Here is a 25,080-nt window from a genome sequence, read left to right as displayed (position 1 = left end):
ACTAATACCTGATTCCATTAGCACACCAGCTTTCATTTCGCCTTAAGCCAGAGTGTTTCTCTTTATAACTCACAGTTTTGCTTAAGATATACTAACTAGAATATAAACTTAAAACTGCAAAGCAAACTGGTAAATCATTTTGATTTTCAAACTTAACAATACTTTTTACAGAAAAATGGAAATGAATATCGAGAGAACTTTTATGAACTTTTAAGTTCTTAAATAGTATCCAGCTTAATCAGTAGCTGGGGGAAATTCGCACTCTGCTAAAGGCTTTTCCCGAATTAATTTGCAATGTTTATTCCTGGCTTTAAGCAACTGGCTGGCATGCCAACCGGCAAAATCACACAACCGCATTTAAATTAATGCTGTCAGCACATCGGCGGGGGAACTTGGAGCCCAATCCCTGTCCTTTCCCCACAGGTGAAGGGCTGCCAACTGGCAAAAGTCAAATTAAATTCTATTTTTAGGCACCCAAATGCTGGCGAACCCGTCCGCTCCTCATTTCCCATTTCCCATTCTGCATTTTCCCCTTCGCAGCTTTGTTAATTACTCCATGAATTTGATAGTTTTCCATCAGTGCGGATCACACACGGGCCTGACGATGATGATGATGATTATGTGGAAAATGAATATGCAAATGGGGCACAACCGTGCGAACCGAGTGTGTTTAGGTGAGTGGTGTTTTGTGGCAGCGTGCAAGGCGAGAGCTCTTGAGTATATCAAATTTGGGGTTGTGGCCCACAGTTATGGATACCAATTAGAATCTGGTTATCTGGCATCTGGCATCGAGCGGAGCAGCGATTCGGTATACATCCGACGCTGAAGCGCAAACTGAACAAGGAAAGTCTCTTGCAGCCGAAATGAGCTGGAAAATGCGGAGGGGGCTGGAAAGCGAAACAGCATGCGATGAATGTGAGTGCACTGGAGAAAAAGTCCAAGATGATGCAGCTTCTCCTTATTTCCGCTGAGTACTTTCATAAAGAACGTTCGAAAACCCATTACTGCCGATTCTTTCATTTCTTGGAACATTTTTTGCTATGAAATGAAGATTGAGGATAGTTTTTCTGCGTGTAAATTAGTTGGCTCCGCATCTCGGCTAATGATGCGCATGATGTGGCGGCATTGTCCTCGTCGTTGAGCCCCCACTCCCCGCCCTTTTCATGCCCATCAACTTCACTTCATCAGCATCTGCATCTTCATCTGCAGGACTGCACTTCCCCGGCCTTTATACCGCATCGCAGGCTGGCTTGACTTGGCGTGGCTTGGATTGGATGGATGGTTGGTTGGTTGGCTGGCTGGCTGGATAGATGGCCTCCAACTGTGCGCTGCACCGCATGAAATTAATATTAATCGCAGCTATGCATTAAAGCCGCTTTTAGCTTCTAGATTTTCCTGCCGCCGCCCGTCGCATTTCCTTTGTTGCAATGTGTTTATTGTGAATTTTATTTATTGCTCTGCGGTCGTGGCGGTTATTAAAATTGCCACTGGCAATTTGTAATCATTAGGCATTCTCGCTGTCGCTGTTCTTGTCTCTCTTGGTCGTCCTGTCCCTCTCTACTTTGTACCCCCTACCCCCTACTCTCTACTCACTACTCTCTACTCTCTACTTTTACCGCTTTCGCTTTGCACACTTTTGGGCGCCCATTTGACAGGCGGCTGACAAAAGTCAGTGACATTCTACCCAAACTAATACCCATGCACTTATGCAAATCTCACACAGACACTCCAACCTCAAAAAGAGAAAGGGATGGGAGAAAGAGAGGGCGGGATGGCGGAGGAGAAGGAGACGGCAGTCGGGACAGCCTGGCACTGCCATTTGCACATTTACCCCCCGTACAGCCATCTCTCTCCCCCCCAATCTACCCCTCTCGCTCTGTCGTAGTTGTCGTGGCAAAATTTAAGTGGCCACTTGACTAAATTAATATGACACTGCAGCAAGTGCAAGTGGCCAGGACTCGTCCCCTCTCCCTCCCCCGCCCACTCCTAGCCTCCGCTCGTCCTGACTTTCGGCCAACAATATGAATAATTATGACGTTTATCTCCTGCACCTGATTTGCACACCGAAAGAATAAAGGAGGCCTTAACTGATGTCGCCTTAATCGCTGGTTAAGTCCGCTTAAAAGCGACGAGGAATTGGTTTTCAAGATTATGGGTTTGTGAAGAGGAAATCTTATTATGTAATCTGTAAGTCGGTTTAATGGATGGAGTAATACTTATTAGATAGTTAACTAAAAACAAACATTTGATGCAGTGATTGATACCTCAGCTTAAGCTTACTCCTTTAATCGATCAAAAATCTATTCAAAAACTGCAAGGCTCGCACTTCCTTTTGCTGAATTTGCGTCCAATAATTTGCCAAGGCATTCTACACCATCCCCAAGTATTCATCAGCACATGTGGCACCGTCTTCTTCTGTCAATTGCCTTAAATGCAATTTAATTTTCCACCTGATGTTGTCCTCTATGTAAGGCCTTTGCACTTACGTGTCCTTTCCTATAACAACAGAAGTACCAACAGGAAAACCCCTACGCCAAGAAGAAGAAAATGAGAAAATCCCAGCTGGATTGTCGCCGCTGCAAACTCATTTTTTTCCTTCGCCCAGCCTGCGTCCTTCGCTTTACGTCCCTTTGCCTCCTTGCCTCCTTGCCACCTTGCCACCCACTGGAGTGGCAGGCCAGCCTCCATTCAAGTTCCCTGGTCCTTTGCCCAGTCCTCCCCCTGTCCATGTCGGTGTCACACTTGGCTCGCAGTTTTGTGGCCAGGCCAGGGCTATGAAAATAACCATAAGGCAATTGCCCGGGCGGGTTGCACGATATCCTTCCCCTTTCAGCATCCCCCCTTCCACTGCGGTGGCACTCATAAGCCTTGAATGGTAAATGTCAAAGTTACTCCTCAGCGTAACATTCGACACATCGGGCGTTGAGGTGTGAGTGAGTCCCTGTGTGTGTTTGGGTGTGTGCGTGGATATGCTCATAAGTACAGTGAGGTCAAAACATGAAGGCTTTATGCTTATATTAACGATAATAAAAGCAAGGAAACTTCTTCTAAGGTAATAAAGACAAATAATTAAAAAATAATCTAAATTAAGGGCGCATACTTTTCAGTTTAATGTGATCCGAAATGGGAATATAATATTCCATTTTTATTCTTTAACCGCCATGGCCATCAATCTGATTCCCTTCTTATAACTTTAAAAGCCTTTTCCAGCGACATAGCCCTGTTTTCCCCCAGTGTACTTCAGGACTCCCAGCTTGGTCCTGTGCCCAGCCTGGATTACATTACACTAAGTTCTGTGCAAACACAGTTGGCGCAGTTCATTAACATGTTACATGGAGTTCAGTCGGTCTGGGGACTCGACTCCGTTCCACTTTGGATTTGGGACCTGGGTTGGAGACAGTGGGATGTAGGATGTAGGATGCTGGTTATGGATGTAGGATGCTCTTTGGGTCTGTGTTTGTCTGTGCAAATGTATGCGTAAGCACAATATGCCAGCCTATCTGGCTTTCTCAGTGCGATGCTGGGCGTGTGTGGGTGCGGCAGAGCTGTATGCTTTATGATTTCTTTTCCCATTTTCCGGATGCGGAAGTGTTGCCCCAGCAGCTGCCCCCTCCACTTGAGAGTGGAGGCGGCTCAAAGGCATGGTTTTTGAGTGTGTGTTTTAGTCTAAGCTGTACATTTAAATGTAAAGCATAAATAATTAACAGACCTCAGAGCTGGGCTCCCGAATGCAACTCGAAGGGCGGAACCTCTTCTCCTAATTAGGCGTTAAGGTTTCTAGATCATCATCAGCTCTATTCTCCAGTTAATTTGCAGTTTTAATGCGTTTTCCACTTGTGGCCAGTCGTGGATGGGGGCTAAACTTTTAACCGAAATAAGGCAGCTAGCCAAATTTCATTTCACAACCCGCTCTAGCCTCCCTTTCAAGCCCCTTCCCTTTTCCCATGGGCAGTTGCAACCAGCAGCCGTTGCATACTTTGCGGCGCAAACAAGACCAATCCCCAGTAGCCGCAGACCGGCCACGCCCCCTCACCATATATGTTGCACGTCAATGAGTCCCGAAACAAAACCCCAAAAACAACTCACACACACAGACGTCTGCCACACACTCAGACGGGGATATAAATATACACAGGGAGAAATCATAAACAGGAGAAAGTTTTTAAAGAAACTTCATACTTGAAACTTAATAGTAAGAAGAACAAGTTAATAGATTAATAAGTTAAAGTATTAACTAATTACTGAAGTAGATAAAGATTACTGGATTCGATTTTGATTTCCAAAATAAGACACTTCATTTTTTGTATGTGCATCGTTGGCTGGCATTCGTTGCAAGTCAGGCCTTAAAACTCGCAGCAATTCGTTTTAATGAATCCATCTACATCCACTGCCAGATCCACGTCGTCGTCCTTCATGCAGGCCACAGGATGCACTGGGAAATGGGAAATGGGAAATGGAGGAGCAGGATGTGGGGAGGTGGAGGCTCGGAGTGGTTGCATCTCTGGCCGGAGAGGAACTGATTGTATCAACTTCCTAAGTGGATTTTGCAGTCCAACTGGCATTAAGCTCTTGGCCGCAGGTAATTTCGTATGAATGAAAAGCAAAAGTCTGCCCCAGAACCAGAACCAGAACCAGAACCAGACTCAGCACCATCACCAGCCCCAGTCCCATTTTCCCATTTCCCAGTTTTGGTTTTCGTATTCTGCAGTGTTTTCTTGCGCTGCTGCAGTTTGTTCTGTTGCCCAGCGACAATGACACCAGCCTCAAGTCCTTAGTCCAATTTCTCGAATTTGCCTACAGTGGAGTCTCGAAAATGAATAACCCACAGTGAAGCTAAGCCTAAGCACACGGATGAGGAAGTTACGAAGTCATGTCTGGTTCACAGCTCTTAGCTAATTAATGTTTGGATAAGCTTAACTTTTTTGTTCTTCAGATATCAGTCTTGACTGTACTCGGCTTTGCATATGAGCAGCTAGCAATTCCTGGAGGGGCAGTGGACCGACCTAACTACCCGAATCTCCCCGAGCGTCAAATCTCTGACATTTCATGCCTTTTTGAGGTTTTCTGCTCGCGAGCTCCGCTGTCCTTGCCTTGGTCCTCCGTCCTCCTTCCATCTTTCCCGCCACTGCTTTTCCAGTTTTTCTCTTCACCTCTGTAGTGACATTGTCTTTCAATAAACATTCATTCCTATGGTCGAGTGGGAGGGATGAGGGCGGGATGAGGCAAAAGGTCCTGGGAATCCGCCGACACAATCCTCCTTGGTTCCGTTATGACTTTTGTTTGCCTGTCGAAACTTTGCTCGCCCTCTCAACTGCTTCTATATGCGACTTTTCCTGCTGTGGCTTTTCGCACTCATGAATTTTTAAGCGGCATCTCTGCAGTTGCCAGAAAACAGCAACTAACACCAAGTCCCCACCCTTTTGCTGCCTGTCCCGCCCTCACTTTCCTCGGAAAAGTTGAAATAGTTTCAATGCAATTTTGATGATTCGATGTTCGGGGGAAACTGCTGCAGTTTCGCTCCTTTTTACCTGAGCAGGTGTGCCAAAAGCGACGAAATTGCTCTAAACAGGGAGAAAATGTTACCCAGTGCTAATCGTGCTAAGTAGTTTGAGAGAGAGAATTTAAAAGCTAAACAGATTAGGTATCAGATTTAATATTAGTAACGAAATGGCATTCAAAGACATTTCTGTCCAAGCCTTAAGCAACTTATATGAGGGAATTGGTATTTGTTTTTCTCTGTGTAGAAATGATGTGACTTGCCCTTCTTTTTGATGCGTATCAAGGCACTCAGAATATCTGAATGGGGTTTCCGAAATTGAAAACACTGTCAAACTCCCAGAGTTCCCTGAGCCAATCAATCCGCACTTTTAATGGGAATTCATTGCAGCTCATGAAATTTCAACCGCCTTTCAGAATCCTGTTCCACTTTTCGCATTGAATTTCTGTTTATTAATTTTCAAACACTTCGCTTTCGACCCTCATCGAGTTCCAGTTGATTACGCATTAAAAATGAAAGTGCAAAAACCCACGAAAATATCATATAAAAAGGGAATTGTTTTTGATAGATTCGCCCATAAATTGTATGGAGTTTGTTTAGTCGCGTGGAAGGGCCATAAAACTCATAAGCAGTGGGAGGGTGGCAGCCAAGTTAAGTAATAACCGCTAAAACCGAAATGCAATCAATGCAGGTTGAGATAAACTCTGAAAATCCACATCGTGATTTCAACTGATTAATCTCAAAGAGCCATGTCGAATATTGAGATTAACTTTTGGCACATCATTCTGTTCCTGTCAAAGTAAAAAGGTATATTATCTAAAATATTTAATAGTAATGTGACTATAAATATTTTAATAGAAAATATTTGGGTTTATACCTTGCTAATATATAGATTAGCTTTCTGCTCGTCATGTTAAATCAATAATTTCACTATCTGAACTCCTGCTATCTTGATTTCTCTATTTTTAGAGCCTTTGCCAGTGCAAGTAGTTTAAAAATAATCTGTTAAGGAGGAAGATGTTTCTACTGAAGTGTTTAACCATATCAAATGGCCCGAAAACACGATCAAAGGTTGGTTGATTTAGATCTTATGAGCCAGGCAATACTGTGAAGGTAAACCAATATAATTGCTAAAAAGCAGGTTGTTAGAAGTGGGCAATGATGTGATAACACCTGAGAGCATAAACCGCAATCAGTAAGTGTACTTGCTTCTAGCAAACAGAAAGTCATTAGCCATTTACGCCGACTTTGTCATTCATAAAATTTATGTTTGTAACTTGGGAGTTGTAAATTAAAGTTATCAGTTAACTTCGACATGGAATAAAGCTCAATGGTTGCATTAAACACGATTACAGTCGTTCGTCATGTATGTATTATCGGCAACATATATAGATTCGTCTGCTCTTCTGTTTCTGGAACAATACTCCTCGATAAAGAACATAATTTCTCTATCAGCTTTCCTTTTCTTTTTATTCCTATACTAAACATTGTACACCCGATTACAATGAAACTATAAATATACATTCTTAACACTAACTTTTTTACACAGAGAGTAACAGATTCGTTTATTTTCGCCTTAATCGGTTGTATGTGTTACCCGATATTTACTGTAATCACAGCCGACATAACTGAGCAAAAAAGCGATGGGAAAAGAGTAACGGCGTGCAGCGCTGAAGTTTATGTTTGTTGTTTTTGCTGTCTCTCTGTTTGCACAATTCAATTCATCTTTTTTGTTATTTTGCCGGCCAGCGAAGGTTTTTAATTGAGTTGAGTCTGCTGTTGTTGTTGTTGTTGTTGTTGTTGTTGCTGCTGCAGCATCGTGATTTTCGTTTTAACATTAAATGGAAATGCAATTGTTTTTAAACGCGCAAACTTGTTGCAATTTTCGTTTATTGCTTTATCTTGTTGGGTTCTTTCAACTCCGCCGCCTTTCTCTGCCCCCGCCTCTCTCTCCCTGACACTTTCTCGTGCGTCATGTCATTGCCACTTGTCAAAGTGAAAGAGATGGGCTTGTGTGAGAGTTAGCGAGAAAATTACATTAAGATCAGCTTACCTGTCATTTGTTTCACTGCTGTCGTTTGTGAATTATGTCTTAAAAACGAAAACACAGAGCGATAACCTTTAATTATTTATTGATACAAGTGATTAGCCGAAAAAAGAATTGAGGCGGCTGTTTATGGGTCCAGGGCACTTGAGATATAGACGATTAGCACTACGCGACTGATAACGAAGACGCGATGGAAGAAACGGCACTAAAAACAATACTAATTAGGAATGTTTACACCTGTACGAAGAACTGAGACCGAGTCACACCGCCTGGGATGGGAAACGACTGGCGGCGGCGAGCTTCCAGATAAAACTGAGCATTGGTCTGAAGAAAAGTGGAGAATGGAGCGGAGAGTGGGAGAGAGTAATCGAGTGGAGTGCGAGAGCGGAAAAGTGGAAGATTTGGAGATTGGCAGATTGAGAGGGCGTAAGCCAGAGAGCCATTAAACGGTAAAACCTGCTAGACCAGAGTTGTAAGTGATATGCTGAGTGCAAGAGCGAGAGGGAAAAGGGAGAGCAATAGCGAGAGAGGAAAAAGAGAGTTTCAGCCGATGATTACGCTTGCCAAGATTCTGTGGAAGAATAGTTCATAGAAAGAAGACGACGATTTGCCTATAAAACAGTGAATCCTAGAAAAGCTGAACAATTACACTTTTGCGTACATTATGACTCTGTTTACAAGAACTGTAATTAAATCGTTACTAATATCCAAACAATAAATCCCAGTTGTATTCCTATAACAATCGGTGAAAATAGATGTAAGCAGCAGGGAGGAACAAGTTTTCCATAAGCAAATATATTTAGCATACGTAGCGTTGTTAATTACGTATACGAGGTGAGAACAAAACGAACTTGGATTCTGTGCGGGCAAGGCGAGCGGAAAGTGAAAGCAAGGCTTACGCCCGACTGCGATTCGATTTCGATTTCGATTTGCTCATAGACAAGGTAACGGATCGAGCGGACCACTAACCACCCACAACCTAGCACCCACCATGGCTGGCACATTTATTATCGAGACAAGCTACTTAGTGTAATCGCATTTGTATCTGCAATTACACGACTGTGGGGCTTTTGATTCAGATGCCGATTGCGATTCCGATTCAGATACAGATTCTGATGCCGATGCCGCACCCACTCCCATTTCGATTTCGGTTTCGATTGCGGTCTGTTATCAGGTAAGACCTTAATGCCCCACGAGGGTGTTGCGGCAATTAGTGTGCGGGGTGTCAACTCTCGAGTGCCGATTAAATCGAAATCGAAATCGAGGGGGTCGGGAGCAGCGCGTGCCTCTGGAGTATTTGCAATTATACGGATATTGATAGCAACTTGCACTCAAGCCGGTGCTTCGATAGCGAAACTCTGTCAATATTCGGTGCTTACAGTTCCCCATTAAGATAATATTCAATAATTTATTACGGTGTTAAATCATAGTTGATATCTGAATAACACATATAATTCTTTATATGGGAAATGCTTGGAAATACTTTAAATATGTATTTCCAACTGACTTACTGCTGAACTTAACTATTTAAAAGCATTAATAGAAGTATACATTTGCGGAGGAAGATGCTCCACGAACACAAGCAGCTACTAGCCACTATCTTTCAGGAGTAGTTTCCAGTTATCCCCCCAATAAATCCATTTAATGTGTTAAGATAAAGCGCCATAGTTTAACGTTCTTCGGCGCAAATTGTTGCTGGCGAGTATGCTGACTTTGAATCACTTTTGCTGCTCATTAATCTCAATTCGAAGGCTGCAAACGTTTCTTGGGAATCTTGCGATTTCCCACTCTTTGTCAGTGTGCGTGCGGGTTTTCCCCACTACAGTGTGTGTGCGTGTGTGTGTGTGTGTGCCTTTGCAATTATTTATGTTGTTCATTTGTTCAACGGCCACGACAGCTGAACAAAACAGAGGGGCGTTGGGCAGGGGGGCGTGGTGTTTCGCAGAGGCGTAGAAGCAATAAAAGGCAACCATGTCGTCGTCTTCTGCGGGAACATATCATTTACATGCCAAGCACCCTGCACTGCGAGAAAAAGTGAGTGCTTAAGATAGACTTCTGAATGCTAAAACTTATAAAAAGAAAAGGAAATATCCAAAGGACTCATTAGATTAGAAATCAAGAATTTGATATAGATTTTCCTATACTTCTAAGTGAGCATTTCTTAAGCCAAATAATGATTTTTGCTGAGTTCAGTGTACGAGACTGAAGCACGGAGCTCCACAATGACGCACCACCCATCGACCTCCGCCCGAACACCCTCCTCCCACCACCTCCGCCAAGAATGGGATGTAAAGTTTAACACATAAACTCAAGACAATTTGTGCGCGTATGTGTAAGGAATAAAGGCAAAAGGCAAATAATTTACAAGTTTCTGCAGCCGAGGAGTGGGCGGAGAAAGGGGGTGGGGATAGAGGACGGCCATGTACGAGGGAGCATACAAACACAAATACAAATACGGATTCAGCGGGCAACTTTTGCTGCTCTCGTAGGCTGCAGCAACAACTCAGACTCGCACACACCCACACACCGCACACACACACAGGCATACACACGCGCAGCGGAAAATGTGTTACAGCAAAAGTGTAAAAATAAATAATTTAAAGTGTGTGTAAAGGACACGGCTGCGAAAAACATTGGGCGGCCATCGCCATAAAGCGCTGAAGGCAGGGAAATCCAAGTTGGCGGTACAAGCACACGCACACACACACGCGCGCACTACCCATATAAAGGACATTCGCACACGCACACAGGCACAGTCAAAAGCATGCAGTTGTGGCCAGTTGCCCTGTATGCACAGTGAGAAATAGAGGGTAATCGAAGGTAATGGGTTTTTGTTATATTCATTTTATATTTTAAACTTAAACTTACTTAATATATGAAAAATTTTTAATTGGGATTTTTATCTCTTACTAAAGTAAGGCTTTCTCTCAAATGATGAATAACTTTCCTTCTTAGACTTGAAGTACCGTAATAAGTCAGTTTATCCTTTTCTGATAATAATAAGCCCCGAAATTATCTCTAACCCACTTTTTTGGTGTCCTGTGTGTGCGTGCATTACATTTTCTGTAGGCCCCCCTTGCCTCCCGCTGCTCAACGCTTTTCTCCCGCTTTCTGCGCTCCGTAAACTTTTGCGCTCAATACCACAAGAGCAATAACAACTACGGCAAATACAACAACGTCTGGGGAAAGAAAGGAGACAGGAGAATGGAGCAAGGAGAAAGGCGAGGAAGGAGCAGCAGCTGCAGGTTGGCCTTTGAAAGTGTTGCCCGCAATACAACAACAGCGGGAAAAACAACATAAACCATATAAGGGAGAGCCAGAAAACTTATTATTATGTTGTCAGTAAAGAAACCAACAACAATGGCTGGCCATAAGGAGCAGGACCAGCTGGGGAAATGGGGGAAGAGGGAGGCAGTGGGAAAAGCGGAGGCGAAAGGCGAACAAACAACAAAGAGGCCAACGCGTGCCGAAAGAAAAACAGCAAAAATAATGCCAAAAGAGGAGAAGCGAGAAGAAAGAAACCAGAGGCGCAGGATCGCCAAGGGATATCTCAGAACTTCATGTTGTGGGAAGTACCGAAATTTTTAACATATAATCAAAATTAGGACTTTTTAGTAAAATTTCCGATATTTTTAGCAGTATAATGCTTATATCTCTGTCAAAATAAGACTCACAGCTATAAGGAGGATTGTTTTGTGTAGCTAACGACCCAAGCAAACTTTCTATGTGGTTGTAGCAACGATTTGCGGAAATTAAATTTTTTGCCAAATTTCACTTTTTTGTAAGGGGTACCATCATCATTTTTTCGAAAAATTGAAAAATATTATTTTCTTCAGATTTGAATGGGACTTCAATATTTTGAAAATAGATTTAAAAATAGGCTCAACGAGGTATGACATTCCATTTTCCGACCATTTTTTGCTTTGTTATGGACAAAATACTGATATTTCGAGCCTCAAATCGGCTTTCGTGTTTGTTGAACATCATACAAATTTACGAAAATTCTCAAAAAAATCACTTTTTGAGTGGGGTACACAGTTTGACGGGGAATTTCAATACGAACTTAACGAGGTATAACATTCCGTGATATAAGAATTTTTGGCTCTGTAATGAGGGAAATACTGATATTTTGAGCTGAAAATCAAAATTGTGACTTTTGAGTAAAATACGGCACATTTTTCCCAGTGTTATGCTTATAACTTTGTCAAAATAAGACTCAAAGCTATAAGGATGATTGTTTTGAGCAGCTAACGACTCAAGCAAACTTCCTATGTGGGTATAGCAATGATTTTCGGAAATTAAAATTTTTGTTAAATTTCACTTTTTTGTAAGGGGTACCATCATCTTTTTTTCAAAAAATTGGAAAATTATTTTTTTCTTCAGATTTAAACGCCACTTGAATATTTTGAAAAAAGATTGAAAAACAAACTCAACGAGATATAACATTCCCTTTTCCGACCATTTTTGGCTGTGTTATAGACAAAACACTGATGTTTTGGTACAGTAAAACTTCAATTCTTGTTCTCAGAAATCCACACGATGTTAAATCTCTGATGCCAGCACTAAAGTAATAATTCGGAATCGAAGATGATTAGCTTTCCCTGCAATCTGTCAGCTTTTCCTTCTATATTCTCTCGATTCCCCCTAGTTTTTCTCCCCGATTCCTGGCATATGCTAATATCGGTATCAATAAAACTATTTGCCCAACTACCTTCGAACACCTTTTGGTTGGCCACTCGGCCAATCGTCGACCCTCTTGAAAATTTCTTTTTCCGGCACTCCGCGCCACTGAGTTGCTCTCACCCCAGCCCGGCTTCCACCCGCTTTTCCACCCACTCAACGACCCTCGGCGCAGTCATAATTCATTCGAAAAAATAGCGAGCCAATATTTGTGCGTTGGCTTCTTTATTTCTTGGATCTTTCCTTTGCTCCTTTTTATTCCGCTTGGCCACACAAAAAGGTGCGGAAAATGCAGAGCATTTTTCATCATTTACCATTCGGGTTCCCCATGCCCCCCTCCTCTGCTTATCAATATGGCCCCATTAAAGCGCTCGAATGTGCGCAAATATCTGGGCAATAATATCGAAATGGAGGGGGAATATATTAAACTATAGTTTTTGCCGTTTTCGCTCGCCAAACATTTAATATTTATTTAATTACGGCGAGGACAAAGGCTCGAGTTCGGCAAAAACGAAGGACAAAAAATGCTGCGAATTATCTTGGCCGCAGAAAGGAATGCAAATAATAGCAATAAGTTACTTAATTAAATTTTTCACGTGCCGCAGGAGACAGACAGAGCATCTCCGTATAATTATTATTGAATTGTCTGGGGAAAATTTCAATTATGAAAACCAAATAGTTCAATTATGGTGAGAGAGAGCTGCTTTTCATATTGTTAAATGACTTTCTTTCCGCCTCCGCCTCCGCCTACGCCCTCGCCCTCCGCTGCCACGGCCTCTCTTTTCCGACTTAATTATAAAGGGATTTGCAAAGGCGGCCGAGTTAAGCGCGGCAGCACAAAAATACAATTAAATTAATTTGACATTTTCATTTAACGAAATGGCGGACGCGACGGCAATTACAGCGGCGGCAGCCTCAACAACAGCCGCGGTATCGAAACTAATCAAATCAAATTTCAATTATTGTCCGAGGGGCGTTGTTTGCCAATGCAAATGCAAATGCAAATGATGCCCTGTTAGCCCGCCCCTGCCGACGATCTCATTTGGCCCGCTGCCATTTCGCTTGATTACATGCATTTTATATGTGCCCGAAAGTAGGCTACACCTTTCAATCACAATCAAATTTTATGCCCCTCACATGGGCAATGCTGAGCTCTTCCCACGGCAGCGAGTGCCTACCAAAACACAGCAACTATTTCCCGGAAAGTGGGATTGAACTCGCTCTGCTGACAATTTTCTGCAGAAGATCCTTTAAAGCATAGTAAAATATCTTCTTAAATGACGAAAATGGTGCCTATTATCCTTAAGAGATACAAATACCTCGCTTCGATGATAGCAGCTTAAAGCTCAAGTTTCCACAACTTTCAATGATGTCCCCCCACTGGCCCTTGTTGTGCCATTTCTTTCCACTCATTTTCCACACATTTCGAGTAATTCAATATTCTCGTCCCCCTTAACGTGGTTATAAGGTAAATGTAAGGAGCAATAACGGCAGCAGCGGTGGCCAAATTGACAGTTTGCTAGCCAAGCCACTGCCACTGTGCTGCCTTGCCTACTCCACTGCCTCCACTGCCACTGCCTTGCCAGCTTTATTGCTAACTATTGTGCACAGCGCGGCGTATACGTAATATTTGATTGCACCTGCGCTACCTGTCGATAGACTGAAATGGCTAGGGGTGGCAGACGGGCAAATCGCGATTCTCATTTACATAACAACGACTCCGCTCTCCACACTGTATTGAGATTGAGATTGAGTGAGTGCAGTCGCTTTGGCGTTAAAAAGCGTTAAATGTGACTCGCCAAGTTTAAAGCCACTAACACGCTTCTGCGGGGCTCTCTCCGCTCTTCCACATGCAATTTGGCCAGTTGTTACGCGCTTGAGTTCTCATTTCGCTGCGCGGTTGGCGTATAATTTACATTTTGGCCCGCTTCATGAGGTGCCATAATCATAAATTGACAACTTGAAATTTGCACAAGCACACAGAGAAACGCCCTCAGAGCCACTGCTCCAGCCCCCTTTCGGGCTGTCGGGCATTTTTCGGGGCATTGTATCTGCATTTTTAATGCACTTCTTCCTACCATTAAAGGGCAAAATGTATTCCACTTGCCCTCGAAATTATTCCGCCCCTCATGTCCTGCCACTCAGGATCGGTTTTGTTGTTTCTGTTCTGCAGAATTTGACAAGTTTTGAAGTCGAAATTTTTCTCCCTGCTTTTGTTAGAGGGCAACAAATTGGCGCGGCTTGTTTACATGCAAACAAAAAAGGCAAAAACAACAACAAAAACAACAACAATAACAAGAAAAAAGGAGAAAAACTGGCAAGGAGAACAAATATGCAGCGTAATGAAAATTCATCGGCAACGGCAACAAAAACGAAAAGTGCCGGAAAAGTTGCTGCAAAAGTTTTTGCATTTTTGGCTGCAAGTTTTCGGGCAAGTTGAATTCGTCGAAAGTTAATTGAAAATGGCTTGCACTTAATTTAGATGAACTTTTGGCCACAATACGCCGCAGGATACGCAGAAGGATACAAAATGCAGCGGCTAATGAAGCTCAGGGGACAATAAAAATGCAAATATGTAAGCGAAAGCCGTCTGGAAAACCGCAAAGCACAAACAGAGTTCGCAGAACGTGGAAAATGCGACTGTCTCCCTTTTTGTGTGAAAATTAACACGCAATTTTCAGGCCGGCAAGCGAGAACGAAGCAAATAAAAACAAAATAAAAACAAGGACTCAAGTGGCAAAAGGAAGGATGGACTCGCTTAAAGCCGAAAATCAAACAGCCAAAAGACAACACGCAAAACGATCGATAAAGCCGGCCAGATAAGAGAGGTCCTGCGAACCGAACAGAGCCGGACCGCACTGAAGCGGAGCAGGAGTTGCCATTTTTAGCTGTCCTGCAGTCAAATGCTCAAATTGCTGCACCGCGAAAACAAGTCAAGCTGAAGCACTACTGGGCTTTATGTATTAACTCTCTTTCGAAGAAGTTTAGTGAGTTTTACCTACATTAATATCTTATTTTTGACCTTAAACTATCTTAAAGAACTTAGCTGAATCTGTATAGTCGCAATATCAAAATCTATGACTACGAAATCAAATTCTATGACACATTTTTAAGAACACTTTTCTCCGTGTAGCTACATCTACTCGTCCGACCATCTCTTTCTATCGCTGTGTATGTGTGTGTGTGGCACACTTTAAAGCATTAGTTGGACTTTTTATGGCCCTGGCATTAGGCGCTTAAGACGTTCAAGCCAAAAGGATAACAACAACGGTCGGCAGACGACAAGCGACAAACGGACAGGAGACAGGACACAGGACACGGGACGCAGGACGAAGACGAAGACGAAGACGAAGACAGAGACGGAGACGGAGAAGGAGAACGGCATATAAAAGCAAAGAGGCTAAGTGACAACTAAACTTAATGGCACTTCAACAACAGCATGAAGCAATGGACGCAGAAGAGCCACCATTGGGGCGGGCCAGGGGCAGGGGCCTTAGCGGACATTAGCCTCATTGAATTGAATGACAAAACAAACGACGGACAGCACGGCAAAGGCAGGCGAGAGGGGAGGGAGCGGAAGGACAAGACGATGTTGTGGATAAGGATAAGCAGTGCACAAGCACAGGGAGAAAAAAGAGGACTATAATAAACCATTTCCATTTCAAAATGTGAAGAACAATACATCCTTGAATGACAATTAAACTTAGCATACTTTTAAGCGTTTTCAGTAAGAAGCTTCCAGCCTAAGCATAATTGTTTCTCTTCAACGAATTTCTCTCAGTGCACTCACACACACACACACAGTAGCAGGAATGGCAATAAGCACGCAAAGACAACAACAACTGCGATGAGCGACGACAACGATGAAAATGTTGTATCAGGACAGCATTAAGATAAACCCAGCAACAGCATCAGGGGCATAAATAACGCAGATCTGAGCGGCAAAGCGACAGGGAAGAGCGGAGTGGATGACGAACTGGGCGATACTCTGGGATCCTTGTCGGGAAAGAAGAAGGTAGGAAAACGCAAAATTGGTAAGGTATTCCTCAAAGGAGAGGATAACACGAGATAATCTGAGGGAGCTGCGTAAAGAAGGGAACAAAGAGCCAGCAATTTGGGTTAATATACAAAAAGATCTCCATGATTAAATTTAAATTAATAAAAATATTTTGAAATTATTATCAAAAACTGTCAAGTCCTTTTCTATTTTATCCCTCGAATTAAACATGGTAAGCCAAAGGGGAAGCCCCGAAACCAGACCCTCCACCAGTCATTACCAGCCTCTAAAGACCATTGAAACCTCAGTTCGAGAGTGACCCAAAAAATATACCCTCTCTTATGTGGTCCCCCGCCTCATGAGCTCTACAAATGTGTGAAAATAGTGGACACCGCCGCCTGACCGCACCACCCCCTCACCCCCTCACCCAGTCACTTGCCATTGGCTTGCGGGTGGCCCTTCTTTTTTGGCCGCTGCCATTTTGTTGCCATTGTCGGTGGACAATTTCCGTTTCCGGCGCGTGAACGCAGCCAAAGAAAAAGCGAGGCGCGAGGCGAACTCAACTCAACTGAACTGAACTAAACCGAAGTGAAGTGAAGAAGCGGAGCTATGTCGCATATTGGTTTATGCATGAGCCTGCTCCCGACCGACAATGGGCCACGCCCCCTCGAAGGCTATGAGCAGTGAACACTTCATTTGTCAAGCTTAGTTTGGCAAGAGGAGGATTCGAGGGGATTCCTTAGCCTGCACTGCGAAAATGAACTGTATGAGAACTTCTGGGGACTATTATTTACTCACTTTATGAGAAAAGTTATCTGTTTAATCTGTAAATGGTTATTATTATTAATATTTCTAACATTATATATGGTATTTAACTTAATCGTAATGTATTTTATAGGTATTTAATAGAAACCCAGTTCCTCAGTGCCCATTTAAATGAGATGCCCTGCATTTTGACCTGCTGAAACTGAACTAAGGCAAACTTAGGACTGAGAACTGAAAACTGAAAACTGAGAACTGCAAAAAGGGAACGTATTTCTCAAATGCACTTACCGAAACTGCATTAATTATTCAGCAGCCATGGCTGAGGACTGGCCGTGTCCCGTTCTGTTCTGTTTCGTCCTGGATCCTAGGATCCTGCCAGGTCCTGGCCTGGTCAGCGGTCTGGGCCGAAAGTCGACAAGTTGAGCAGCTGAGCTGGGCGGAGGCTGGCTAACTGGAGAGCCCGATGCATGCCTGCAAAACAGAGGGAAAAGTGGCATAAATATTAAATGCAAAATAGCGCAAGAGTTCAAGCTGAGAAATCCCCAACTGCCAGCAGGGATTTTCGCCTCCAGAATTTCGCTCCCTTCTCCCACTCTCCACCGCCTACTTTGCTAAGCATTTTACTAAATTATGACGTCTTTTCCTATTTTATTATTCGTTTTTATATATTTTTTTTTTTGTATAAATAAATCAAATAAAATATGCGCGCGTTCACGCCGAAAGCTGAGGCCAAGACAGTGGCGTCGGGGGCCGGGCGAGGGGGATCCTTTGTGACCTGGTTTTTTGGTCATAACAATATTGCCAACCGAAGCGTGGAGCAGCGCACACAATTACCGTGGCAACTCAGTTGGTCCGCCCACTAGTGGGCAGGGGCGTGGCAGGCCTTCGCCCCATCCCCGCTTTCTCTCAGTGTAGGTGTGCTGACGTCATTGCTGCACTCGCACAATCACCATTGCAAAAGACGACGACGCCGACGACGACGACAACGTGACCTGGCGACGGTCACTTGGGCTTCACTTTAAATATGGTGCATATATATGTGAGAAAGTGGAAAAGGGAGTGGAGGAGCAGGCGTGGCAGTGGGTGTGGCAGGGGTTGCGGCAGCTGGCAAGGTTAATCAGCTGCTCGTCTGCCCATTTTAATTGGCCCGCTGCCTGGCGGCGCCTTTAAGTGAGTTATAAAATGCGAAACTATTCCGACAAGACAGCCATCCCATCTCCCTTGATGGGCTTTAAATTTGAGCAGCAGCTCGTAAAGCTCTGGCAAATGGAATAGGAGATGAGCTGCTGAATTTGGAGGAGCGCAGAGTGGAGGGATAAGGCAGGGAGCGTTCGTTCCCACAGCGAAGGATTCCTAAGGATCCACTCGATTCGCTGGAACTGATGGACAGGAGAAGCAATTAAAACTGCTCTAGAAATGGCTTTATATAATGGATAAATCGATATTCGCTTGTCTTTAAGTTACGTTTGGCATACCTATATACGCTGCTGAATGCATGATTTATGAGATTGTGAACGGAGCTCAAGTTCTGGATACGTTTTTACTAAGAATGAGGTTCGTTCTTGCTGAAAAGTGAGTTAAGTTTGATAAAGATTAATCTCAGAAACAAATCGAAAGTATTATTTATTTAAACTGCAGACTTTAAAGCCATGCTGACCTGAATTAAAGGCAACATTTGCCCACTTTGAGTGTTTTTTGCAATAGGATTTTCATTGCATTATTCCTGGGCGAGATGAATGCGCATTTAATTTGGCACTTCCCTCGCAGCTTTCATTTCCACTATATCTTCTTCCGCCAATTTCCCCGCCGGCCACATCTGAAATCCATTCTCGGGCCACGATTACACCCTATCGCCTGCTTAAGCGCCTTTTTATTTAACTATATAAAACTGCAGCGCATCAGAAATTAGAGAAGCGAACGCCGGAGGCGAAAATAAACAAGCGAACGTGTTGAGTGGGTGGCGCAAGGGCGGTGGGGGTGCCCTCAAAGTGGGTGCAAAGTTCAAAGGGGCGTGGGCGGTGCTGTGGCGGGGGAGGTGACAGGGGTCGCAGCGTGATAACGCTTTGTAAATACTTTCGCTGCACTTTGCCGCCTGCACTGCTGTTGTTTTTTCTAGCTTTATTTTTTTGTCGCTTCCTTTGGCTTTGCCATCGCAAATTTTTATCTCCATTTGCGAGCTGCGCTTTTCTTTTATTTTTTCCCTTCGCAGTCCTCGCAGTCCCCGCAGCCCTGCCAGCGCTCGCAGGAAAAATCACAGAGACAAGGCTGCGCTTTTGTTTTTCCAGCGCGAAAAGGGATATTATTAAGCGTGGATGTCAGCGGCGTTATCGCCCGGGCAGCTCTAAGTGCAGGACACCAAATAAAAGGACGAAAAACACAGGCAGCCAGATAGACAGAAGGTCGGAAAGGAGTAGCGAGACATATCCTGCGAATGCGAATGTGTTGGGAAAGCTTTTTGCCAAATTAAATATTAAAACCGTGTGCAACGTTATGCAACTTTAATGCAATTTGGCCAAAGTAAACGCCGGCCAAGAAATGGCCTCTGACCAAGTCCACACTACGTATACTTAATTTGCGCCAATTTCCTCGCCGCCTATAAAAAAGGATTAATGCACTCGAAAGGTAGAGCCATGCTAAGAGCCCATTTACCTGAAAGCCAAATGAAGCCGCAATAACAACGACACTTGCCACAGAAATTAAGGGGACACGTGTGTGAGGTTGACTCTCGAATGCTGTCCATTTGGCCATATAAATATGTGTGGCAATTATCGGTAAGTAATCAAACTAAAAGAGATTTAATATGGCTAAAAGTTCCTTGCTAAGATAAGCTTATTCTAGTACTCCCCACGGCAAGAGCCAATAAACCTGAATTCGCCTTAATTTACAGTCCCAAGTGGCAGGAACAGTGGCTGAGGTGAGTTTATGCCGCGCGAAGGGCATGAAAAATTCAGCAGGCCTCCAGTGGAAAGGCCCAAATGTCACATGGCATATGGCTCTTCAGGCAGGACCGCCTCATTTGTTGCAGCTACATATAGCGTAGTCCTTGTTCGCTGTTGCACTGCAACTTAAATCACATCCTTCCCGCTACAGCAGAACATGTGATTTTCGGTCAGGATGTGGCATAAGCATGTATCTGCATGCCACTTGCAATCTGCTACTTTCTTGGCATTTTACGTGCCCCGTCGCGGAACCCTTGCCAGTTTGTAGCCACGGACGGGCCCTGCTCCCTGCTCCCTGCTCCCTGCTCCCTTCTCCCTGGCAAAATCCCCTGGCCATTTCTCATCGCCTGAAACAAAGTCGCGCGTGGTTCCTTTCCTTCCGTCTTCCTCCGCGACTCCTCCATGACTACATTTTACTGCATGACAATTTATTGAGTTCCCCCTGTGCTGTTCGCCTTTGTCTTTCGGGGTTTTTTCGGGTTGGTAACTGCTTACTTTGCCTGCTTTCTGGCTGGTTGTAAATTTTTATTGTTCCCCTTGTTTTTCCACCAGACACTATTTTATTTGCCAAGCACTGTGGCTTGCTGGGCTGCTGGGTAACGAGAGATCTTGCCCGGGTATCAGCCGCAAAGTATGCTGCAAAATGCGCATAAACTGGCATCGGTCTGTTTTCGATGATTCCTCCGAAGTTTTGCCCAAACTTTTTAGCTGATTTCTGTTCTAGATTTACACTTAAAAATAAAATATTTAATTCAGAAGCATTACAAGGCATCTGTTAGTCTGAAAACTTAACTCCAACTTGCTTTTGTTTATGGCTTCGCCAGCGACTTCCCACCCATTTCGGTTTCACTTTGTTTTGTATGCAAAATTTAGCAAATAACGCGAGTTGCCGCTGCTTGCTTTAGTTTTATTTGCACGCTTTTATTTGCCGTTGGCGCTGCTGCTTTTTACTGCTGTGGGGAAACCCCTTAGTTCTCGGGAACTCCCTTTTCCCCCCTTCAGCGGCCCCTCTCTGCCATGCCATCTTGTGGCCTGGCACACATTCCCACATTGTATTCCCAGCGACTTTATTTACATTTGCCGTGTTCCACCATTGCACTGCCGCAGTTCGTGAGCAAATAATGTTGGGACCCCGCCTCATCTGCTCCCCCCTCCCCTCCTACCTTCCTGCTGAAATTACTTCGAGGATTTGATCCATAATGCAGGGACCGACCGCACTGGACGTATTTATGAGCTGACCACCGCAGACAACTCCTCGCTCTAAACTCCATTTATAACTTTTCCCGACGCCCGAAAAAGCCAATCAAAAGCCACAAAATTCTGCATGCTCCGACACCTGATGGTGACTGGTAGATGGCAGACGGTAGATGGTGGGCGGTGGGTGTGGTGCTGCTGCTGTTGCAACGAAAAAAAGAATAAACCGAGCCTGCCCCACAGCTGTGGATATGTGGCTGCATAAAAAATGCACATGCCACCGGCCCGAGGGGAGTGCCACCCGCCCCCTTGCTCTTTCGCCGCGTCCAGTTTCAGGAATTGACCAGCCACTCAACACCCGCACCCAGAAGCCACCCAATCCCACCTACAGCTGCGGTCACAGCAGCAGCACTGAACACAGTGGCCGTAAATTACTAGCTGAATGCAAAAGTTCTTGAATTACCTGGTAAAATGGGAAACTATCTGCAATACTATAGGTTAATATATCAATTCTTCATCCACAGCCTACGTTGATAGGTGAAAATCTTAACTGAGTAACTTCTGTTAACCCCTTGAAGAACCTCTCGAATAAATAGAGTGCTGAGCTACTATTTTAACCCAAATTGTGTGCACTCGGAACACATGGTCAGACTTTAAATACGACCAACATGGCCGCTGTCGTGGGCCCTGACTTTATATCCGGTGGGAGGAAAGGTGGGCAAGGGAAAATCGGGGCAGGACAAGAGCTTTCTGTGTGAACCTGCACACATTGCAATTTGCAATCTGCGGGGCGGACCTCGCCCCCGATCCCCAGCCAGGACCCCTTGAGCCTGCTGCGGTCATTTGGCGGTAAGCCGCCTTGTCATCCACCTGGCAGGACGACATCTTCGATTTGAGCATTACAGCGCCCCTGCGCCAGCCACCGAGCTATTAAACAATAAAAACTTGCATAAAACAAAGTTTAAACGTTGTCCTGGCCACAGAGAGGGGATTTTTGTTGCTTATTGTTGGCTGTGGCTCTGCCTGTGGCTCTTTGGGCTTTTGGTCATAATCTGTGTGTGTGTGTGTGAGTGTTCTCAGTATTTATGAAAAGTATGGCATACTTTCAGAGGCAGGATCAGTCCCCTCCTAGCACGTTCAGCTAATTCGGAATTAATGGAATTCCCTGAATAATTGAATTCGAATCGCTGGCATCTGCGCAATTAGTCGCCGCTGCCATCAAACTGCAGCCACCCGGACACACAGCACACCTCATTATATGTCATGTCATCTCATTATGGCTGCCCCGAAACTCCGCATTCCATCCTGAGATGTTTGTGTGTGCCTCCACCACATACATTATGTAAAGCCTCAAGCTATGTATATATAGAAACATATATATGAGTGTGACATGCAGATTTCGTGGGCCGTTATTTAGTGCATGACAGTTAAATGAGTTGTGGCCTTTATCAGCCGGAGCTTAACCCCTCTGCTTTAATGGGAGGCAGTTGCCTTAACCAGAAGAGAAAGAGATTTCCAATTAAAAACTAGTTATGATGCTAGGATGTTTCCTCATCTATTAGAGGCTGGCCGAAGGATGGTCCCCGAGTTAATCATAAGTCGCTCCAAAGGAAAACAAATTGGAGTCCACGAGGACTGACGTGATCCGAGGACATCGGAGCAGCCCAGTTATTGCTCATTATGCATCCTCGTGTCTGCGGCTGGGGAAAACACAATAGATACTTTCGCTCGCCATGCAGTTGCTATGCGTCCTGGCCAAGGACACTCTCCGTCCTCAGTCACGCATATGTGCTCTCATTTGGGGCTGCTCTGGGCTGTATGGAAATGCAGTTAACTTGCGAATACCCCCAGCTCTCAAGCCATCTACTTTAATATTTATTATTGCTTTGCAGTAATGCCAGCTTACACTGCGAACTTTAAGTTTGATTAAGATTTAGTTATTAGTTATCACTTCGCTTGTTTATAGATCAATTTGTGAACATTCCTTATTAGGATACAGCCATACAGCCTTCAAGTTCTCAATCGAACCTTATTGGCTTGTAGGATCCTTAGAGCCTTGCAGAATACCAGTTGGGGAAATAAACCCTGGTTAGTTTCAGTTCTTCCAGCATATCCCATTTCCATTTCAGCCCCACAACGCGTGATAATCAGCGACATAGAGAGCGAACGGAGTCGGGACATTTCCCATTTCGCAACCGACACACCTTTAATCGACTTCATTTGCTCATTAGGCAGATGGCAGTGCGTGTTTGCGGGCACATGGAGGAGCAGCGATCTGGAATGGGTATGGGAATGGGAGCAGGGCCCTCTAATGCCATTTGCCATCCCTTTTCAGCGCGTAATTGTTTCCTTGTTAGTTGCCACCTGAGCCCAGATCCTGAGCCCTGCGATTCAGCCTCAACCTGAGCCACGACACGTTAAATGCATTTATGAATGGGTCGCAGGCAGCAGGCAGCAGGCAGCAGGTTGCAGGTTGCACGTTGCTGGTTGATGGCATGGACTCCCCATCAGCGGCGGTGTCGTCAATTGCAATTACTTGCAAGGTCCTCCGTTCGTCGTTCTCCATTCTCGGCTATCGGGAGGGGGACATTTAGTCCCCGCATTCACTCGCCCCAAAGAACCAGGCCAGGACATTAACGCTGCAAATTGTGTGTCCTTTGTTGTGGTTAGCACAGCGGCAGCGACGACACACTGAGAGAAAACCTTCTCCTAGGTAAACTACATAAATAATACATTTCCAGATTAAACTTCCCTCCCTGAAGTTGACACAAAAACCGCCTTTCCAAGGCAGAAATGACAGAAATTTCAAGCAGTTAGTACTGAGAATTTTTAGCAGTGCACTAGCCCAGTACAGCAGTCGAATAGTGACACAGTTTGCCTCATCTGTTTTGAGAACAGTTCGCATCTCGCATTACGCATACGCCGCGTTACCCGTGGCAGGGCTATTAATTTAGTGGCCCAGTTGGCCGGTCAGTAATTGCATTTTATTTGGCCATAGTCGCTGCTTTGGTTTAATTGGTTTTCGTCCGTGTGCCAATGCCAGTGTGTTTTCGTTTCGTTTGGCCGCTGAAATCTATTTGGGGCTTAATTAAAATGCAACAGTGCGTATGCGCAATGTTGCAAAAAGTCAAATGGCCAGCCGAAATAAAAGGGCACACCGAAATGTTTGCCTCCCTCCTTGCTGTCACCTGCGGGACCGTTGTTTGTGGGCTGGCCAAAGATAAAATAACTGCAAAATGTTGACAGTCTTCCCGTCTCTGTTTCTGCCACACTTTTATTGACAGCATGGAATGGCCTGATTGCTGTTGGCCTGGCCGAACTACCAAAAAAAAAAGGAAAGCCCTGGCCCGTCAACACTTGAAACGGACGGACCCCGAGCAGGGAGGTCGGAATAAACGTTCGTTTTGCTTTCATAATTTGCATTGTTTGCGGTGGTCCAGAAACCATTTCGATAAGAGACCTCGGGCCCTGGCCAAATACCCTCGTTGAATACCCTTTGAAACGCCCTCAGAGGCTTGGGGCTTGGGCAGGGCCAAAGGTAAATGGAAATTCGAGACAGCTTCTGTTCATTGTCAGAGTTTTCCTCGTTCATCACTCGGTTATGGAGGGATGCACTGAAAGAAATACCTTCTACGGCTATGCAGAGTCACCTTTAACATTCCATCTGATTTCACTTTAAAATCTGGAAATGTTTTCTCAGTGTTTGGGAAAAACATCGGGTGGGCGAGCCTGCTTGCTGCAAGGACACTCGACAGGGGGCCGGGTGAAGCGACTCCCGAAGTGATTGATGGCTCAGGGGCATGTCAATCGCCGGTTCTCGACTGCCGCTGCAGTTTAAACAGATTAGAGCCACTTTCAGTGGGGCAGAACCAGCGGAAAAGCGGAAAAGCGGAAAAAAGGGGCCGAAATAAAAACGTGCTGCAAAAAGTGGCAGCAGCGCGTTTATTGCTGCATGTTGCGA

General features: G+C 44.6%; 1 protein-coding gene across 1 annotated transcript in view; it reads right to left on the bottom strand.

The window, feature by feature from the left end:
* Positions 1-25,080, bottom strand: part of LOC108104676 (glucose transporter type 1) — a 72,251-nt gene that overhangs the window by 27,111 nt on the left and 20,060 nt on the right. Inside the window, exon 3 of the mRNA XM_017210867.2 lies at positions 17,275-17,457. The gene's annotated coding sequence lies outside the window, so the exon portion shown is untranslated. The remainder of the gene's footprint in view (positions 1-17,274; positions 17,458-25,080) is intronic.

The sequence above is a fragment of the Drosophila eugracilis genome, unplaced genomic scaffold (genome assembly GCF_018153835.1).
Source record: "Drosophila eugracilis isolate 14026-0451.02 unplaced genomic scaffold, ASM1815383v1 contig_2088, whole genome shotgun sequence".
Lineage (NCBI taxonomy): Eukaryota > Metazoa > Arthropoda > Insecta > Diptera > Drosophilidae > Drosophila > Drosophila eugracilis.
Note: the sequence above shows the minus strand (reverse complement) of the source record. Positions and strands in the feature narration are given on the sequence as shown.